Consider the following 19,767-nt stretch of genomic DNA (forward strand, 5'->3'; position numbering starts at 1 on the left):
GTGGGCAGAAGCAGAAATGGGTCTCTCTTCAAGTAAGGGAAACAGGAAAACAAGGTACACCAATGGGTTTCCATCCAATTGAACAGCTTTGCAACAGAAAAGCTAAGCATTCACAAATCAAAAAAATAGTCAACTGAACATGAGACTACTTGCAAGTGATGTATCTGATAAGCGGTTCATATGTAAAATAGACTAAGAACAAACAGCACTCAAGTCTCCAAGAAAAAACACACCACCCTTGTCCCTTCCCCCAACACCAACTCCAACCTAAACCCTTTATCTTACTCTACTGCTACTGCTGCTACTGCTAAGTCATTTCAGTCGTGTCCGACTCTGTGCGACCCCATAGATGGCAGCCCACCAGGCTCCCCCGTCCCTGAGATTCTCCAGGCAAGACACTGAAGTGGGTTGCCATTTCCTTCTCCAATGCATGAAAGTGAAAAGTGAAAGTGAAGTCGCTCAGTCGTGTCCAACTCTTTGCGACCCCATGGACTGCAGCCTACCAGGCTCCTCCATCCCTGGGATTTTCCAGGCAAGAGTACTGGAGTGGGGTGCCACTGCCTTCTCCATTATCTCACTCTAGTTCAGTTCAGTTCAGTTGCACAGTTGTGTCCAACTCTTTGTGACCCCATGAATTGCAGCACACTAGGCCTCCCGTCCATCACCAACTCCTGGAGTTCACTCAGATTCACGTCTATCGAGTCAGTGATGCCATCCAGCCATCTCATCCTCTGTCATCCCCTTCTCCTCCTGCCCCTAATCCCTCCCAACATCGGAGTCTTTTTCCAATGAGTCAACTCTTTGCATGAGGTGGCCAAAGTACTGGAGTTTCAGCTTTAGCATCATTCCTTCCAAAGAAATCCCAGGGCTGATCTCCTTCAGAATGGACTGGTTGGATCTCCTTGTAGTACAAGGGACTCTCAAGAGTCTTCTCCAACATCACAGTTCAAAAGGATCAATTCTTCGGCACTCAGCCTTCTTCACAGTCCAACTCTCACATCCATACATGACCACAGGAAAAACCATAGCCTTGACTAGACAGACCCTTGTTGGCAAAGTAATGTCTCTGCTTTTGAATATGCTATCTAGGTTGGTCATAACTTTCCTTCCAAGGAGTAAACGTCTTTTAATTTCATGGCTGCAGTCACCTAACCTGTCCCTAAAACCTATCCCTAAGCTAATAATATACATGTGCATTCAAAGGCATCCATCCATCCACAGGAGAGACAGAGAGAGAGAAAGAGGAAGACATAGGCTGAATTCAGAAAGGAAAAGAAAGAGAAACATCTAGAGAGACACTGAACAAAAGAGAGGAAATGAGTAGATTTTAGAGACTTTTCATATATCTATCTGTAAGTTAGAAGCAATGACAGTGTCCATCCACCCCAGAACGGGGAAAATGACCCAAGGTTATGAGAGTAAAAGACAAGAATGCAGGGAGCCATTATAAGCTCAGCCACCCACAGAAGCCGAGATGGGGCACTTGAACCAGAATCTCAGTGGAAAAAGAGGACCAGAAAGTTGGGCCCTCTTTTGTATAAGAGAAGGTGACCTTCGAGTCTTCTTTCAGTCCTCCATTGGGGGATCAGGGTCTCGAAATAGGCAGGAAGGGGGTGCCTTTTCCTAGGTCCCAGAGCCCATCCAGGCCTGTTTCTGCCCCATTCTGTGCTAGGTCAGCTCTGTATTGAATCCTTCCTTTGGGAAGTCCCAGCGCAGAAGCTCCATGTGATACCAGCCCCAGGTTGAAAGGCATGGAGGTCTTGTAGGCCGACAGTCCTAGGCAGTAGATGGGAGAATGACCCCCATTCTGCAGAAGGAGAGACTGGGGAAACCCTGAGGGGCACATGGCTTGTCCAGAGCCACATCACAGATGAGAAGAAGGAGCCTGGTCTGAAAGCAGCTGTGTCCTCAGAGCTCAGGCCCTGGCTGCACCCAGGCCTTTCAAGGCTGTGGGGTGGGTGGTGTGGGTGTCACTGTGCCTGCACATGGCCTAAGAGGGTGGGTGAACAGTCAACCCAGAGGTTCCCATGGGGAACTTTGTTTAAGGGACCTTAGTAAGAACCCAGGAAATGATGTCACTTTCTGGCAACAGAACCCAACAGAACCCGGAACGTGGGTATCCAGGCCTCCACAGTGGAGAGGAGCCCCCAGCCAGATCGCTTGCTGCCAAGATGTTCTGCTGTTTGCCCCTGCCCAGAGGCCGGGGCCTCGGGAGAGCTCACAGGCAGAGTGTGTGGGAACATGCTCAACGCTGGCTCAGGCTCCCCCCGAGAGGCCTCTGTCCCTTTGCCTGAAGGAAAAGGAAGGTAACACAGGAGCCCCAGGCCAGGCCAGGTCCCCTCTCCCATCCCATCCAGGTAACCCTGAGTCCTTTCCCTGTGTGCGTGGATGGGGGTTTCTCGGGCTGTGTCTGCCTCAAGCAAGCCCAGGCGGATGTGGGTCAGAAGCCTGTGGGCCAGTTGTGTCCACACCCCAGGGGAGAGCAGGCTAGGCAGGATGGGAAGAATTCAGGCAGGGCCGGCTGCTCAGGCTGACCTCACGCCCTCAGGTGGGTCTCCTTCCTCCTGGGTGGGTACCTGAGCAGACATATGTCTCTGCTGGGAGCAGAAGTTCGAGCGGGCAGAAGCAGCAGCCATACTGGCCAGGCCCAGCTTGGAAAACTCCAAGCAGGGCTGGCTGACGGTCATTATCATTGCAGAGCTTCCCACTGGATGTGGCCGATGAGGGGGACACCCCGTCCACCTCCCTGACGGAGGGGTTGGACCACCACCCCCCTGCCCGTGAGCCCCAGTGCAGGCTCCAGGTGAGTGTGCCCACGGAGGGGTCAGCCCAACTGGGAATGAAGAGGAAGCAGGGAAGGCTGTGGCCCAGACACCACCCAGGACACACCCTGGGGCCCAGTCTCAGGCTCCCACAAAGCTCAGCACATCCGGCTCCAACCCAGAGCCCGAAAACCCCTGCCTCTGAGGCAGCAGGAGGACCTGGAGCCCAGCACAGCAGAGCACAGAGGTGAGGAGGCTGGGGCTGTGCATGTGAGGGTGTGGGGAGGGGCTGCTGAGCCACACAGGGAGGAGTCCCCTAGAGCTGTGGCTGGGCCTGAAGCAAAGGCTGGCCTCACACCACCCATCTTATAGACTGCAGAGAAGACTCCTATGGTGGGAATTCTTTGGGAATCTCTAGGAAGCTTTAGTGCCCAGTTAGGCACATGGCAAGGTTGGCCTATGGGCAAACTTTTCTCTTCTCCCAGCTCTAGCTCTGACCTTCAAATTCAACCAGGCTCCACTTCCAAGACCTGTCCCTACAGAGGTGGTTGCTACAGGTGCAGGACCCAGGGATCCACTGAGGGGAGATCGAGACCTGAGATTTCCCCTCCCAAAGACACCGGGCCAGCTGGGTACTGGCCAGCACCCTGAGAAGATCGGATGCCTGCAGGACCCCCAGCCCCAGGCACCGATGTCCCACCCCCTCAGCGAGAACCTCCACCTCCACCTGCACCTGTACCTGCTCGGGCTTTGGCAGGAGAACCCGTGTCCAGGGATGAGTTACCACCTCTGCAGGGAGAGCCTGCCCTGGCTCCTGCCCAAGACCCAGATGCCCATGATGACTCACCCACCCCTGCAGGGAGAATGGGCCCCTGCTCTGGACAGAGACCCAGATCCCTTTCTGGAAACACCTCGTCCAGGAGCATGGTTGGCTCTGCAGCCTCCATCCCTGTCTGATTCCCGTGGACGCCATCAACTCGCTCCCCACCCAGGGGAAATTGAGTTCCCTTCCCCTGAGCTTATTTTAATCTGGTTTGTGTTTAGTTTTCTTGTGAGGTTTTATTTTTTTTATGGATTTATATATATTTTTCTGTTAAGTTTTTTTAATAAATTTTACTTTAATTGATGCAATCTGGGAATCTTAAGGCCTTCACAAAGCTGTGTAACCATCACCAGTGTCTACATTTGGACCCTCTCATTCTATCCCCTCCACCTCTCAGCAAAGCTGGGATTCATGTCAAGCACTCCCTGTTCCTCCCTCCCCCACCTGACAGCATTTAGTCTTCTTCTTTCTCCATTTCTCCCCATTCTTTGGGTGTCCACAATCAATGCCAATCACTGAAATGACAGAAAACTGGATTTTTTTCTGACTGAAAGTGAAAGTTATAGTCGCTTAGTCTTGTTAGACTCTTTGCAACCCCATGGATTTTACAGTCCATGGATTATCTAGGCCAGAATACTGGAGTGGGTAGCTTTTCCCTTCTCCAGGGGATTTTTCTGACTCTCCACATATTGGAAGACTAAACTTGAGAATTCTTGTTTTTATTTCTTTTGAGGTAGCCTTTGGGTATCTGAAAGGACAGTGTAGGTACTTTCAAGATGTCATCTGCAAAACGAAGCCCTTTTGGCAAATGTGGTCAGAATCTCCTGGTAGGCATTGCTGTTGTGTGACATATCAGCCAGAAGGGAGATGCTGAGCTCTTTCTCTGGCACAAACAAATTCACAGAATAAGCCAAGAAAGAGAGCTGGAAAAACGAACCACACCAACAACAGAAAAGCAATCCTCATTGGACAAAGCTAGAGAAAACCCAACATCCTATAGCCCAAAAACCCTCTTGGAAATGAATGTTCAGTAAGGAAGAGAAGAAACATGTGAAGGTCCAAGGACAGGCCATGCCCATGGCCAGTATAGTTTAGAGACAGCCTGACCGCTCAGATGAAGACACATGCCAGTGTACACCCTTTGCAGACAGCAGCGATGGTCATCACCGTGGTAAGTGTTTAGTCTGGTGACAACCTGCCCCGGGCACCACACGAGGGAGCAGACCTGGTTCTCTTCCTCTGCCCCCACACCACTCCCTCATGAAGGCAGCTCAGGTGCTTTCGGGACCTGCCTGCCTGTCTGGCTCATCCAGGAGCTGTGACCACCTCCAGGGTAGACTCCATCTTCTCTTCTCTATGCACCGTGAACCTGCACACAGTGGGCCTTCAGAACCTCAAGAAACTCGCCCCAGCGCCACTATAACCAGAAGCCCCAGGCATCAAAACGTTTGCCTGTAGAGTCACTTTGGCCCAAGCCCTAGTTCTGGACCCCTGGAGCCTACTACAGCCTTTACAGCATGAATAATCAGGTCCTTTATACACAGATTCCCAGCTGTCAGATCTGAGCTTTGGCTTCACGGTCAGCTCGGTCCCTCCCGTGGCAGCCAGGTGGGCCACAATGCAGGCAAAGGAGCTCATGAGCTGAGTTTCAAGGGAGGCATTGAAACAGCAGTGGATACAACCTGTTGCAAACTGAAGGAGGGTCCCCGCATGTCTCAGAAAAGGCCTCTAGTGTACAAGTGTGGAGGAGGGCCCCGATGGTGAAAGAGAAGAGGAAAGAGGCAAAGCGGCAAAGGCTCTTGGCCTCTGCTGTAGCAGCTGCAGTTGGTATCCTGTGAACAGTGGACAGCCAACGTGGTCACATGAGCATGACTCTCATTTCCTCACAAAGCAAGAGAAAGGGGGCAGGGTGTGGGAGTACCCGGAGGGTGTGGTTGGGTGGATGAAGGGAGATGCCCTTCCTCTCTTCAGTGCCAACTATAGTGCAAATGAGTCTCAGAGCTGCCAGATGGCAGTTACCAAGTCAGGTCCCCACAGCACCCAGTAGGCTGGGTGCCTTAGTCCCTGTCACATGAACAAGCCCCACCATGTGGCCTCCCTGAGTTCTAACAGCAGGATCTGGGGGGGTTGTCTGGCTACACACTTCCCTGCTATAGCTGAGTTACCCCCTTCTTAGAGCCCCAGTTTTGTCCTCTATAATAAGGACACTGATTGCCAGCTTAGCAGGTTGCTACCTTAATCCTGTGAAGACTCTTTAGGGTAATCCTACAATTAGTAGCTGGTCTTAAGAGATGTTGGGCTTCTCTGATACCTCAGCTGGTCTCCTGCATTGCAGGAGACCCCGGTACGATTCCTGGGTCAGGAATCCTGATCCGCTGCAGAAGGGACAGGCTACCCAGTCCAATATTCTTGGGCCTCCTTTGTGGCTCAGCCGGTAAAGAATCTGCCTGCAATGCGGGAGACCTGGGTTTGACCCCTGGGTTTGGAAGATCCCCTGGAGAAGGGAAAGGCTGCCCACTCCAGTATTCTTGCCTGCAGAATTCCATGGATCATATAGTCTCTGGGGTCACAAAGAGTCGGACACGACTGAGGGACTTTTCACTTCACTTTCAAGAGATATCACCTGAATCCAGATTAGACTGGAGTCTCCCAGTTGTCATCTGGCATTTCTTCCCTGAAGCCAGCCAAAACCCACACACTTGCATTTCCAGGGTCTCCACTTAGCCCTCTGGACAGAAAACCCAGGGAGGTTCAAACAAGTTCACAGATAAGCAGGAGGACTCACAGGCAGAGGGCTTCCCTCAGGTCTCAGGTGGAGCTCCGGGACCACAGCAGGAACCGGTGCTCTCAACCCCTGGGCTCAGCAGCGCCCTCATCCTCAGGCTGGTGGCTGTGCCCTGACGGGAGCAGGAAGGTTACCAACCGCCCCAGGCCGACCTCACGCCCCTCCCACTGTTGTAGACTGACCTCACCGGCCCCGCCCCTTCCGGCAGAACGAGAGGTCCTCTTTCCCTTGATTCCAGCTCTGAGTCCGGGTCCTGGATGCCGTTTGGTCACCGCCCCAGTCCTGAGCCAATCAAGGTGGCCAGGGAGGATGGGACACACTGATTGGACAGATCCAGGTCATGTGACCATACTCTCCAGGACACCTGTGAGCACCTCACCGTATGTCAGGGGTGAAGACAGTGCAATGCCCCAAGAGCAGGGCTGAGAATCCAGTTACTGTCTCCATGTGCTCAGTGTCCTGGGACCACCGTGTGCATCCTCTCTGCACACCGCTTCGTCTTCTGCAGACAAAATATTCATGACACACCTCTTCCCTTCCAAGCGCAGTTTCACGCACCCATATTCAAGGGAGCAAGGCCTCCTGTTTGAAGATAGGTTTGGGGATCCGCCTCCTAGCATCCAGGCTTCTTTTGTGTGTCATGTTAGAATAATTGATTCAGTCAAAAAAGACCCACGAGCACCACCACATGCTGCTCTGTGTTTTCAGGATTATTGCCTGTTCTGAGTATTGGACATGGCCCAGGGGACCCTCATGTGGAGTGAATTTTGTCCAAGGAAGCACTTGAAACACTGAATCCCTGAATCACTTTGCTATACACCTTAAACTAACAAATCTTTAAAAATCCATAATACTTCAATTAAAAAGATATTCACTCATCAAAAATAGTTGTAAAATGTGTCAAGTTTTCAAGTGTTGGTTCTTAGTGTGTGTCTAAATGCTTTGGTGGTGTTTTGTGAGGCAGGGATCCAACTTACTTTCCCAATGGAGCAAAAATAGCCCAATGGGCCTCCTCTCTCCATTTACATATTAAGAAGCATTTTTCAAAATCCCAAATAGCAAGGATTTCAGAGCTTTGGCAATTTGTGGAGCACCCCAGAAGCAGGTTTCCTTTTCTGTGTCTTCTCCTCGCATTTGGCCATTACCAGTTTCTAGTATACAGAAGTGCCATCAGAGGGTTCTCTGTAGTGAACCATGCATGTTTCTTTGAGGACAGGGAATGTGAGCACAGAGGAGGGGCTGAGTCCACAATGACCACCGACCATGCTGAGCAACCCCAACATTAAGTCTAATGTGATAAAATCACATCTTATAAGGGATTTATACCTTTAACATTGAGAACTCCTAAAACTGAACATAAACAACCTGTTCAGAACATGGGCAAAGAAGCTAAATAGACATTTGTCCAAAGACACACAAATGTCCAGCAAGTTAAAGATATTCAGCCTCACTAATCACTAGGAGAGTCAAGGATCACCCTGCCCTGTCGGGATGGCACACTACATCAATTTGTGTTTTTTTGCATTTATTTGTCACAGTTCACGATTTTATATATCTATAAAATATAGTGGTGAGGAGAACAATATAGGGGTGGGGGGAGAAAAAACATTATTATGGGAATATAGGAGATTAGATGAAATCATGTATGAACCTTCTGAAAATTGTAGAGCAACTTAGAATTTAAAAAATCTTTCTATAAAAATATTAAATACACTCTTAAGTATGATATTTATTTTTTTAAGTATTTGGTTTTGTCGAGTCTTAGTTGCTACATGTTGGATCTTCACTGCATTTTGCCAGACGACTTGCTGTGGTGCACAGACCCTCCAGTTTTGTTGTATTGCCTGCAGAGTGTACAGGCCTCAGTAGTTGTGGGGCATAGACCAAGTTGCTTAATGGCATGTGGGATTCCAGTTCCTGAGTCCCCTGAATTGCAAGGTGAACTCTCAACCACTGAGCCACAAGGGAAGTCCCTGGTTTTCATCTTGAGGTGATGAAAGTTTCTGAAATTACATAGTTTTATGGCTATTTTTGAATATAATAAAAGCCACTGAGTTGTAAGCTCTGGATGAATTACATGTTAATGTGAATTTTATCTCAATAGAGCTGTTACTTTAAGAGCCCCTTAAAAGCAGAAGAGCTTGTAGGACATCAGGGGAGGTAGAGCACAGGCCAGCTCCAAGAGATTTCGATGTTGCAATGCTGGATGACCCTGTTCTGTGAGGTCAGTGGGTAGGGGGCACCGAGGCATCCTCCTGGGCTGCACTAAGCGCAGGAATGTCTCGGTTTATTGAGTCTTGAGTTAATGCCTTTCACACATCATTCCCTTGAAAAAAATTTTTTTTTAACAAATCTATGGTTTGTAGCAGCCCTTTGTGGAGCAGGTCTATTGATATCAAAGATCCTTTTCTCAGACAAGATCCCTTCACAGTTTCTGGGGCACAAATCTTTCAGGGACACCATTCAACCTGCTTTCTATATAAAGTGACCCTCTTCTTCTAGGAACTGACTGAGGTCCCATATAAATTGGAACAACACCAGCCATGTAGGGGTGGGGACCCTCTTCTTCTAGGAACTGGGAGAATGAGGACTCTGTGGGGTTGAGGGCTGAAAACAAGATGGGTTAGGCTATGTCCAATCTTATCTTCTGGATTTTCACTCCAGTTCTGGGACAGGGTTGGCCTCACCACTGGGCTTCATTTTTATGCAGTCAGATTATCAGTTTTTGTGGCTTGTAGACTCTTCACATATTTGGAAAGGGCTTCCTAATCTGAGGATGTAATAGTTGTTATCCCTTGGCTTCTACACAACTGTTTGTCTCTTGGCTTTTGGTTGCACACCTTTGGGCCAGCTGTAGGGTCTGTGTGTCTGTGTATAAAGTGTGAGACAAGAATATCTTTCCTAGATGACTATCTAGTTTTCTCACTATCAGTCAAGAAAAGATCTCCCTTTCCCAAGCTATCTGAAATATTATGTTAATCTTCTACTAAAATTATGCATTTTGGGAGTCTGTATCTGGCTTTTTCATTGTTTCTTCATCTCTCTGAGAATCCATGCATCAAGGCCAGTCCAAGGCACACATGTCTTCACATTCCTGAGAAATCTGAATTGGGAGGCACCTAACAAGTCAGAACCTAAATAATTGGCAGTATTTTTAGTGGTGGTTCATGAGGCAGTAATGCACCTTGTACTACACAGTGGCCTGAATTCTTCAACAAAATGATAATAATCATGGCTTTAAAATCTATCTCATCTCCTGGCAGGCCTTATCACACCTCATCACTTGACCTGATTTTTTTTCCCTCAGGCGTTTCCTGAGGTATTCTTGCTCAGTTTTCTGTGTGAGGCTTAGACTCAGTTTATCCTGAAAATCAGTCTGAATGTTATTTAATTAGGATTGCATTAGATGTTAAACTAATAAGAAGTGACATTTCTAACATTCAATCTGATCATTAAGAACACTGTATATCTTCACAATGACTCAAGTAATTGCATGTGTGTAGATTTCTCCAGAAAGTGTTGAAGTTTCCTTTATGTTCCTTCTGTTAATACTGGACATCACACTGGAGATGCAGCATGAACAAAGTAGACACGAGTTCCTGTCCTTGGATTTTTGCCTACCTGTGATCATGAAGATATTTCCCTATGTCTTCTTCCAGGTTTTCTTACCTTCCCATTTAGATCCACTATTCACTTGGAACTGACTTTTGTTGGACTGATTTTATTCCATCTACATTGGCAGTTCAGAGAAGGCAATGGCAACCCACTCCAGTACTCTTGCCTGAAAAATCCCATGGAAGGAGGAGCCTGGTAGGCTGCAGTCCATGGGGTCGGTAGGATAGGACACGCCTGAGCGACTTCACTTTCACTTTTCACTTTCATGCATTGGAAAGGAAATGGCAACCCACTCCAGTATTCTTGCCACGAGAATCCCAGTGATGGAGGAGCCTGTGGGCTGCCATCTATGGGGCCATACAGAGTCGGACACGACTGAAGCGACTTAGCGGCAGCAGCAGCAGCACATGGGCAGTTAAAAAAGCACCACTGACTTAAAATCCACTTCACTGCTGACTGGTACTAGTAGTGTAATAAAGCAAGTACTCATATATGGGTAAGACTGGATACATTTGAAAGACAGAATCAACTTTATTTTTCTTCCATTCATATCTTCGTATCTGGGGTTGATGGAAAGGAAGTAGCCAAGAATGACACCATTGTTTGGGCCTGAGAACAAGAAGCAGTGACAACTATGGGGAGGCCCCTGGAGGAACAGATGGGAAGTGACAAGTCATGGCTGTGGACCTGCCCGAGCTTGAGGCATCTCTTAGATATCAACATGAAGATGGGAGGTAGGCAGGTGGGGATGAAAGTAACAATTTATATCTCTGAGCACCATTCCCTTTATAAAATTTAGTTATTTGAAAGCAAAAAAGTATTAAGACACCCATGTAGTCAAAAATTATGTGTACACTTTACAGTCAGCCCTCTGTAGCCTTTGTTTCACATCTGTGGATTCAAAAACCATGGGTCATGTCATAGTATGTATTTATCAAAAAAAAATCCAGGTGTAACAGGACCTGTGCAGTTCACATCTGTGTTGGTTGAGGGTTACCTATATATGTAATAGATAGATGAATGTATCCATCACCCCAAATATTCTCTTGTCCTTTTCCCAACCACTTCAATCAACCCCAGGCAGCCAATAAAACTGCTGATCTCCATGGAGATTAGATCTACTTTTCTAGGATTTCATACAGATTGGATCATGTATTTTCCTTTGTGTCTGACACCTGTTGTTTGGCATAGTAAGTTTTTGGTTGCTTTTTGTTTGTTTTTAAATTTCCTTAATTTATTTCTGTTAATGTTCAAGTCTTTTCCTTAAAAAGAAATGTACCCATTCTTTATAAAGTTCATTAGAAATATATAGATAACATTTTGTGTATTTATGCTGTCTGTGATGTTTGTATTTTTTAATTTAGTTTTTATTTGGTTGCTCTGGGTCTCAGTTGTGGCATGTGGGATCTAGTTCCCTGACTAGTACAGGAATCTGGGTTCCCTGTATTGGGAGCATGGAATCTTCACCACTGGACCACCAGGGGAGTCCTGGATATTCATATTTTTATTTGTTCTTTCTTTTTCTTATTTCTAATTGTGTTATAGTTATTTTACAATGCTGAATTAGTCTCTGCTGTAAAATGAATGAATCATTTGTATGTGTACATATACACCCTCCCTGTTGATCCTCCTCCACCCCTCATTCCTCTTTAGCTCATCCAAGAGCACCAAGCTGAGCTTCCTGTGCTGCTCAGCAGCTTCCCACTAGCTAGCATTTTACACATGGTAGTGTATATACGTCAATGCTACTCTCTCAGTTCAACCCCTTCTTTCCCTCCTCTGCTATGTCCATGAGTTCATTTTTTATGTTTATCTCTATTTCTGCTCTGTAAATAGATTCATCAGTATGATTTTTCTAGATTCTATATATACATATACATATTCTGTGCTTAGTTGCTCAGTCCTGTCTGAATCCTTGTGACCCCATGAACAGTAGGGTGCATGTGTCTTTTCAAATTACGGTTTTCTCAGGGTATTGCCAAGTAATGGGATTGCCGTGTCATAAGGTCTATTTTCAGATTTTTAAGGAACCTCCGTACTGCCCTCCATAGTGGCTATATCAATGTACATTCCCAGCAAGAGCACAAGAGGCTTCCATTTTCTCTATATCCTCTCCTGCATTGTTTGTAGATTTTTTGATGATGCCAATTGTGATTAGTGTGAGGTAATACATTTGTAGTTTTGATTTTCATGTCTCTAGTACTGACAGAATAGTGAGTGATGTTGAACATCTTTTAATGGGTTTTTGGCCATCTGTATGTCTTCTTAAGAAGACATCAAAGTCTTCTTCTATGTTTCAGCCTCCATTGATCTTTATTTCTGTTCTTGTGCCACTGCCATACTGTCTTGATTACTGTAGCTTTGTGGTATAGTCTGAATTGAGGGAGGCTAATTGTTCCAGATTCATTTCTCATTCTTAAGATGATTTTGGTTATTTGGGTTCTTTTGTGTTTCCATACAAACTGTAAAAATTTTTGTTCTAATTCTGTGAAAAATGCCATTGGTAACTTGACAGGGTTTGCATTGATTCTCTAGATCGCTTTGGGTAGTAGAGTCATTTTCACAATATTGATTCACTGAATCCAAGAACATGGTGTATCTCTCCATCTGTTTGTGTCATTTTTGATCTCTAAGCATAATGTTTTGATATTCAGAAATTTTAAATGTGTCTGCATTTCATTCCTTTATTAAGCTACTTCTGCATTGTTCAGACATATATTGTTCATCTGTTGAACAACTGCTTCTTTCCCCACCAAGTTTTGGCTATTTTAAGTAAAACTATTATAAACAGTTTAGTTCAGTTCAGTTCAGTCGCTCAGTCATGTCTGACTCTTTGCGACCCCATGAATCACAGCACACCAGGCCTCCCTGTCCATCACCAGCTCCCGGAGTTTACTCAAACTCATGTCTGTCGAGTCGGTGATGCCATCCAGCCATCGCATCCTCTGTCATCCCCTTCTCCTCCTGCCCCCAATCCCTCCCAGCATCAGACTCTTTTCCAATGAGTCAACTCTTCGTATGAGGTGGCCAAAGTATTGGAGTTTCAGCTTTAGCATCAGTCCCTCCAATGAACACCCAGGACTGATCTCCTTTAGGATGGACTGGTTGCATCTCCTTGCAGTCCAAGGGACTCTCAAGAGTCTTCTCCAATACTACAGTTCTAAAGCATCAATTCTTCAGTGCTCAGCTTTCTTCACAGTCCAATTCTCACATTCATACATGACCACTGCAACCTTAAAGCTCCCAAAAAACACTCTGATAGCTTTTCTTCTATTCATTGCAGCAATGCCTCTGGTTAAACATGTGATTTTTCTTAAAGAAATAGGGCATGAGCAACTTTTTGCTAAGAGCACAACTCACATAACTTCTAAGCATAATCAGAGTATTAACTAGGGTATACTACTTACCACACACAGAATATCTTGCTCAAGTGTTTTTTTCATGGAAGGATCTTGTTTGTCCCAAATCCTTTTTCACAATGCAGAAACTAAAGGGAAGCAAACTGTAGAGTCCCTTGGCCAGCGAGGAGATCAAACCAGTTAGTCCTAAAGGAAATCAACCCTGAATATCCATTGGAAGGATGATGCTAAAGCTGAAGCTCCAGTACTTTGGCCACCTGATGCGAAGAGCTGACTCATTGGAAAAGACCCTGATGCTGGGAAAGATTGAGGGCAAGAGAAGTGGGCAACAGAGGATGAGATGGTTGGAAGGACATGAGTTAGAAGGACTCAATGGAAATGAGTTTGAGCAAACTCTGGGAGACAGCGAAGGGCAGGGAAGCCTGGCATGCTGCGGCCCATGAGGTTGCAGAGTTAGGCATGACTTAACGACTGAACAACAAAATGCTGTATGTCAACTAGGAAATTGGGGTATGCATGAAAAAATCAGTTTTTTCCACCCATGAAAGCTAGGTAATTGTGTCCTCAAACCTGCCTGAAAAACACTCTGGTTGCTTGTCTTGTATCCAGTGTAGCAATTTCGCTGGTTAAACATGAATTTTCTTAAGGAAACAGGGTCTTGGCAACTCCTTGTTGCGAGCACACCTCATAGAACTCCTAGTTCTTACTAGAGTAGTAACTTGGGTATTCAACTCACCAAAAATTGAAAATGCTGCACACACAGGTTTCTTCACTGAAGGTTTAATGTGACACAGTTGTCTTTTCACAGCTTGGAAACTGCAGGGCAGGGAAACCGTCTATATGTTTGGAAATTGGGGTCTGCTGGAAAAAGCTGTGTTTTCCACCTGTGAAAGATAGGTAGCCATGGCTTCTTGTCTTCCATTCATTTCAACAATGTCTCTGGTTAAACAAGTGAACTTTCTGAACTATACAGGTTGCTTGCAATTCACTAGGAGTACACCAAACAGAAATTCTAGGGCTAACTAGAGTAGTAATTCTGGACTGCCACTCACCACACACAGAATACAACCTACACATGATTCATCATGGAAGGATAAGTGTGCTTCCATTGCGGCTTTTCACAATGTTGAAACCAAATATGTTGTTTGTAATCTTGGAAACTGATGGCTACACACAAAAGCAGTATTTTCCATCTATGAAAGCTAATAGTTGCACCCTCAGAGTTGCCTGAAAAACACTGGTTCCTTGTCTTCTGTTCATTGCAACAATGTCTCTGGTTAAACATGTGTTTTATTAAAGAAACAAGGTGCTTGCAATTCCTTTGTAGGAACAGACATCATAGAACTCTTAGCATTACAAATAGTAGAACCTCAAGTACGCCCCTAACTACATACAGAATATCTACACAAGTGAGTTTCTTCATGTAATGGTTTAATGTGTCCCAGGTGTGTCTTTTCACTGATAGGAAACTATGAGTAAACATGCTGTGTCAAGTGAAAATTGAAGCCTGTTGGTGGAACAAGTATTTTCTACCTTTGAAAGCTAGTTATATGTGGCAAGAAGCTCCTGGAAATCACTCCGTTTGCTTGTGTTCTATTCATTGCAGCAATATGAAATGAGTGAGTTTTCTGAAACAGGGTGTGTGCAACTAGAGGTTAGTAGTACACCTCAAGAAAATCCACCTCAAGAAAATCCAAGGCCTAACCAGAGTAGGAACTTAATTATTCCACTCATCATACACAGAACATGCTTCTGCACACAAGTTTCCTCATGTGTCCCAAATGTGTCCTATTACAACTTGTAGACTACAGGAAAACTCACTATACATCAACTTGGAAATCAGGACCTGGAAGCAAAAGCAGTACTGTTTACCATGAAAGCTAGGTGACCGCAGCTAAAAGATGCCTGAAGAACACTCTGGTTGCTTGTCTTACATTCACTGCAGCAATGTCACTCATTAAACACGCAGGTTTTCTGAAAGAAATGAGATGCTTGCCACTTGTTGCTAGTAGTATATTTCTCAGGACTCCTAGGCGTAACCAGGGTAGTAACACAGGGTATGCCACTCCAAACACAGAAAACCTCATGCACACAAGTTTTTCTATTGAAGGATTTAATGTCCCCCAGTGGTGTCTTTTCACTACTCAGAAATACAGAGAAACATGCTAGGTATTATCTTGAATATCGCAGCATGCAGGGAAAACAGGATTCTCCACCTGTGAAAACTTCGTGGTTGTGGCCTCAAAGCTTCCTGTGAGAAACAATCTGGTTACTTGTCTTCTATTCGTTGCAGCAATATCCCGATCAAACAAGTTGAGTTTTCTTTTTTTTTTTTAATTTTATTTTATTTTTAAACTTTACGTAATTGTATTAGTTTTGCCAAACATCAAAATGAATCCATCACAGGTATACATGTGCTCCCCCTCCTGAACCCTCCTCCCTCCTCCCTCCCCATACCATCAAGTTGAGTTTTCTGAGAGAAACAGGTTGCTTGCGACTGCTTGCAAGTGGAATAGCTCATAGAACTTCTGGGCCTAACCAGTGTAGTAACTTGGGTTTTCCAAACACCACACACAGAAAGCCTCACGCACAAAAATTTCTTCATGGAAGGTTCTGCTGCTGCTGCTGCTGCTAAGACTCTCTGCGACCCCATAGATGGCAGCCCACCAGGCCCCACCGTCCCTGGGATTCTCTAGGCAAGAACACTGGAGTGAGTTGCCAGTGCCTTCTCCGATGGAAGGTTCTAGCAGGTCCTAAATGTCTCTTGTCACATCTCAAAAATGACAGGGAAACACTCTGTGTGTTTATATGTAAATTTCAGCTTGAAGGCCAGAGCAATCTTTTTCATTATGAGAGCTAGGTGACCATGGCACAAAGCTGCCTGAAAAACACTCTGGTTGCTTGTCTGATATTCACTGCAGCAATGTTTCTGGTTACACAAGTAACTTTTCTGAGAGAAAAAGGTTACTTGGCAAACTCCTTACCTGTGTGGTACCCTCCACAGTACTCCTGGGCATAATCAGTGTAGTAACTCAAATATTACACTCACCACACCCAGAACACTCCAGGCACATAAGTTTCTTCATGGAAGCATTTAGGGTGTCCCAGTTGTGTCTTTCACAACTCAGATATACAGGGTAACATACTCTGTAAACTTGAAATTTGGGACTTGCAGCCACATTTTGTCTTTTTTACCTGCTACAGCTAGCTAGTTGTAGATTCAGAGCTGCCTGAAAAACATGCTAGTTGCTTGTCTTTTGTTCCTTGCAGCAATGACTCAGTTGAACAAGTAAGTTTTCTGAGAGGAACAAATAGTTTGCAATTCCTTACTAAAGCACACCTCACAGAACTCCTAGGCTTAACTCCTAGTAGTAACTCAAATACTCCGCTCACCACACATAGGAAACCCTGTGCATAAAAGTTTCCTCATGGAAGGGTCCAATGTGTCCTAAATGTTTTTTTTATCACAATTTGGACTACAGGGACTTACTATGTGTCATGTTGGAAATTGCAACTTCTAGGCAAAAAGCAGTACTTTCCACCTGTGAGAGTTAGGTAGTGGCGACTTCAGAGCTGCCTGAAAAACTCTGGTTCCTCATCTTCTATTCACCACAGCAGTGTCTCTGGTGTAACAGATGAGCTTCTGGAAAAAACACAAGATGTTTGCAGCTCTTCACTGGGAGACACCTCAAAGAACTCTGCCTAACAAGTGCATTAATGTGGATATTCCACTCACCAGAGAATTTCATGCACACCAGTTTCTTCATGGAAGGGCTCATTGAGTCCCAGTTGTGTCTTCTTATAGGTCAAATGCATAAGGGAAACGTGGTGTGTGCTACCTTAAAGCTTGAGATCTTCAGTCAAAAGCAGTATTTTCCATCTATGAAAGCTATGTAGTTGTGGCTTCAAGCTACATTGGTGGCTTGTCTGCTATTCATTGCAGAAATGTCTCGGTCAAACAAGTGTTCTAGAAAACCAAACAAAAGACCAGACTGCTTGTAACTTTTTTATAAGAGCACAACTAACAGAACTTCTAGTCTTAATCAGAGTAGTAAATTGGATATTCTAATCACCACACACAGATCACCCTGGGCACACATGTTTCTTCATGGATGGGTTCAGAGTATACTGTCTCCTCTTACAACAGGGAAAGAACAATGAAGCATGCTGTGTGTCAACTTGGAAACTGGGACTGCAGTCAATCGCAGTATTTTCTACTTGTGATAGCTGCTGCTAAGTTGCTCCAGTCGAGTCCGACTCTGTGCGACCCCATAGACGGCAGCCCACCAGGCTCCCCATCCCTGGATTATCCAGGCAAGAACACTGGAGTGGGTTGCCATTTCCTTCTCCAATGCATGAAAATGAAAGGGGAAAGTGAAGTCGCTCAGTCGTGTCTGACTCTTAGCGACCCCATGGACTACAGCCTACCAGGCTCCTCTGTCCATGGGGTTTTCCAGGCAAGAGTACTGGAGTGGGGTGCCATCACCTTCTTCGTGTGATAGCTAGGTAATCACAGTTTTGAAGCTGCCTCAAAAACACTCTGGTTGCTTGTTTCCTAGTCACTGCATGAATGTCTTTTGTTTAAAAGAGTCAGTTTTCTGAGAGAGAGACAGCATGAACAAGTTTATCCATTGAAGGGTTGTGTCACTACTGTGTCATTTCACAACTCAAACATACAGACACACACACACACACACACAGGAAAACATACTCTGTATTACCTTTAAATAAGCACCAAGAAAGGAGATCCTAACAGAGTGTTTCCTTCAGGAAGCTCACTTATTTGACCAAAGAGTTAACTGCAGTGAAGAGAATCCAAGCAACCAAAGTGTTTTTCTTGCGGTTTTGAGAGGGCAACGTATTAGCTTTTAAGGGTGAACATATTGCTTTTGCCTTTAGACCTTAACTTCCTGGTTCACACAGGAATGTTTCCCTGCAGTTTCCCAGCACTGAAAAGACATGACTGGGACACAGTGAACATGTCCATGAGGTAACTTGTGCGTGCAAGTTGTTCTGTGGGTGGTGATGGGATATCCATCCTAGGCTGCTTTGGCCTGGGGATTCTGTGAAATAAGATCCTAGCAAGAAGTGGCAAGCACACTGTTCATTTCAGAAAACATACTTGGAGCAGAGTTTATTGCAGTGAAGAGAAGACAAGCAAGCATAGTGTTTTTCACGTAGCTATTAAGGGTGAACTCTCAAGCTTCACAAGGGACAATAGTTAACTGTGAACACTATACCTGGGTTCACACACAAGATGTTTGCCTGCAGTTTCTGTGCAAGGTCGAAATACAAATGATGTATACACACTGAATTGCTCCATGAAATAAGTGGTGTTCACAGGTTGTTCTGCTTGTGTTGAGTAGATACCCACACTATGCATTCAAACCTAAGTGTTCTATTAAAAGAGCTCCTAGTAAGGAGATCCCAGCACAGTGTTCCTTTCAGAAAACTCCCTTGTTTGTGCCGAGAATTGACTATAGTGAAGAGGGAATCAGTACCCAAAGTGCTTTCCTAGATTGGTATGACAGTGAAACATTATAGCTTTTGCCAGCAGACCCAAATTACATTCACATTCAGCATATTTCCTTACAATGTTCCAACACTGAAAATACACATTTGGGACAAACAGAAACTTTCCATGAAGGAAGTTGTGGGAACTGGTTGTTCTCTGGGTTGTGAGTGGCATACCCATACAATGCGTTTTGGACCTAAGTATTCTATTAGATGAGTTCCTAGTAAGGTGATCCAGGCACAGTGTTTCCATCAGAAAAGTCACTTGTTTCCAGCTAGAACTGAGTGTAGTGAAGACAGAATCAACCTCCAAAGTGTTTTCCTAGGTGGGTTTGAGTGTGAAACATTCTGGCTTTCACAGGATGAGAACATTGTTTTTGCAAAGACCCCAGTTGGCAGATTCACACTCAGCATATTACCCTGAAATATCTCAGCACTGAAAATGTATAATCATGACAAACAGAAACTGTCCATTAAGGAAATAGTGTGAACTGGTTGTTCTCAGCATGGTGAGTGGCATACCCATAATGCATTATGAACTTAGGTGTTCGATTAGATCCTAGAAAGGAGATCTAAGCACAGTGTTTTCTTCAGAAAAGTCACCTGATTATGCCAAGGATTGACTGTAGTGAAGAGAGAATCAGCACACAAAGTGTTTTCCTGTGTGGGTTTGAGAGTGAAACAGTCTAGCTTTCGAAGGTGAGAACACTGTTCTTGCCAGAAGACCCCAGTTGGCAGGTTCATATGCAGCGTGTTTCCCTGCAATGTCTGAGCACTGAAAACGCACACTCGAGATAAACTGAACCTTTCCAAGCAGGAAACTGTGTGAACTGGTTGTTTTCTGTGTCTTGAGAGGCATACCCATACAATACATTATGAACCTAGATGTTCTTTAGTTCTTACCCTAGT

The sequence above is a fragment of the Bos mutus genome, chromosome 15, assembly GCF_027580195.1.
Source record: "Bos mutus isolate GX-2022 chromosome 15, NWIPB_WYAK_1.1, whole genome shotgun sequence".
NCBI classification, from domain to species: domain Eukaryota; kingdom Metazoa; phylum Chordata; class Mammalia; order Artiodactyla; family Bovidae; genus Bos; species Bos mutus.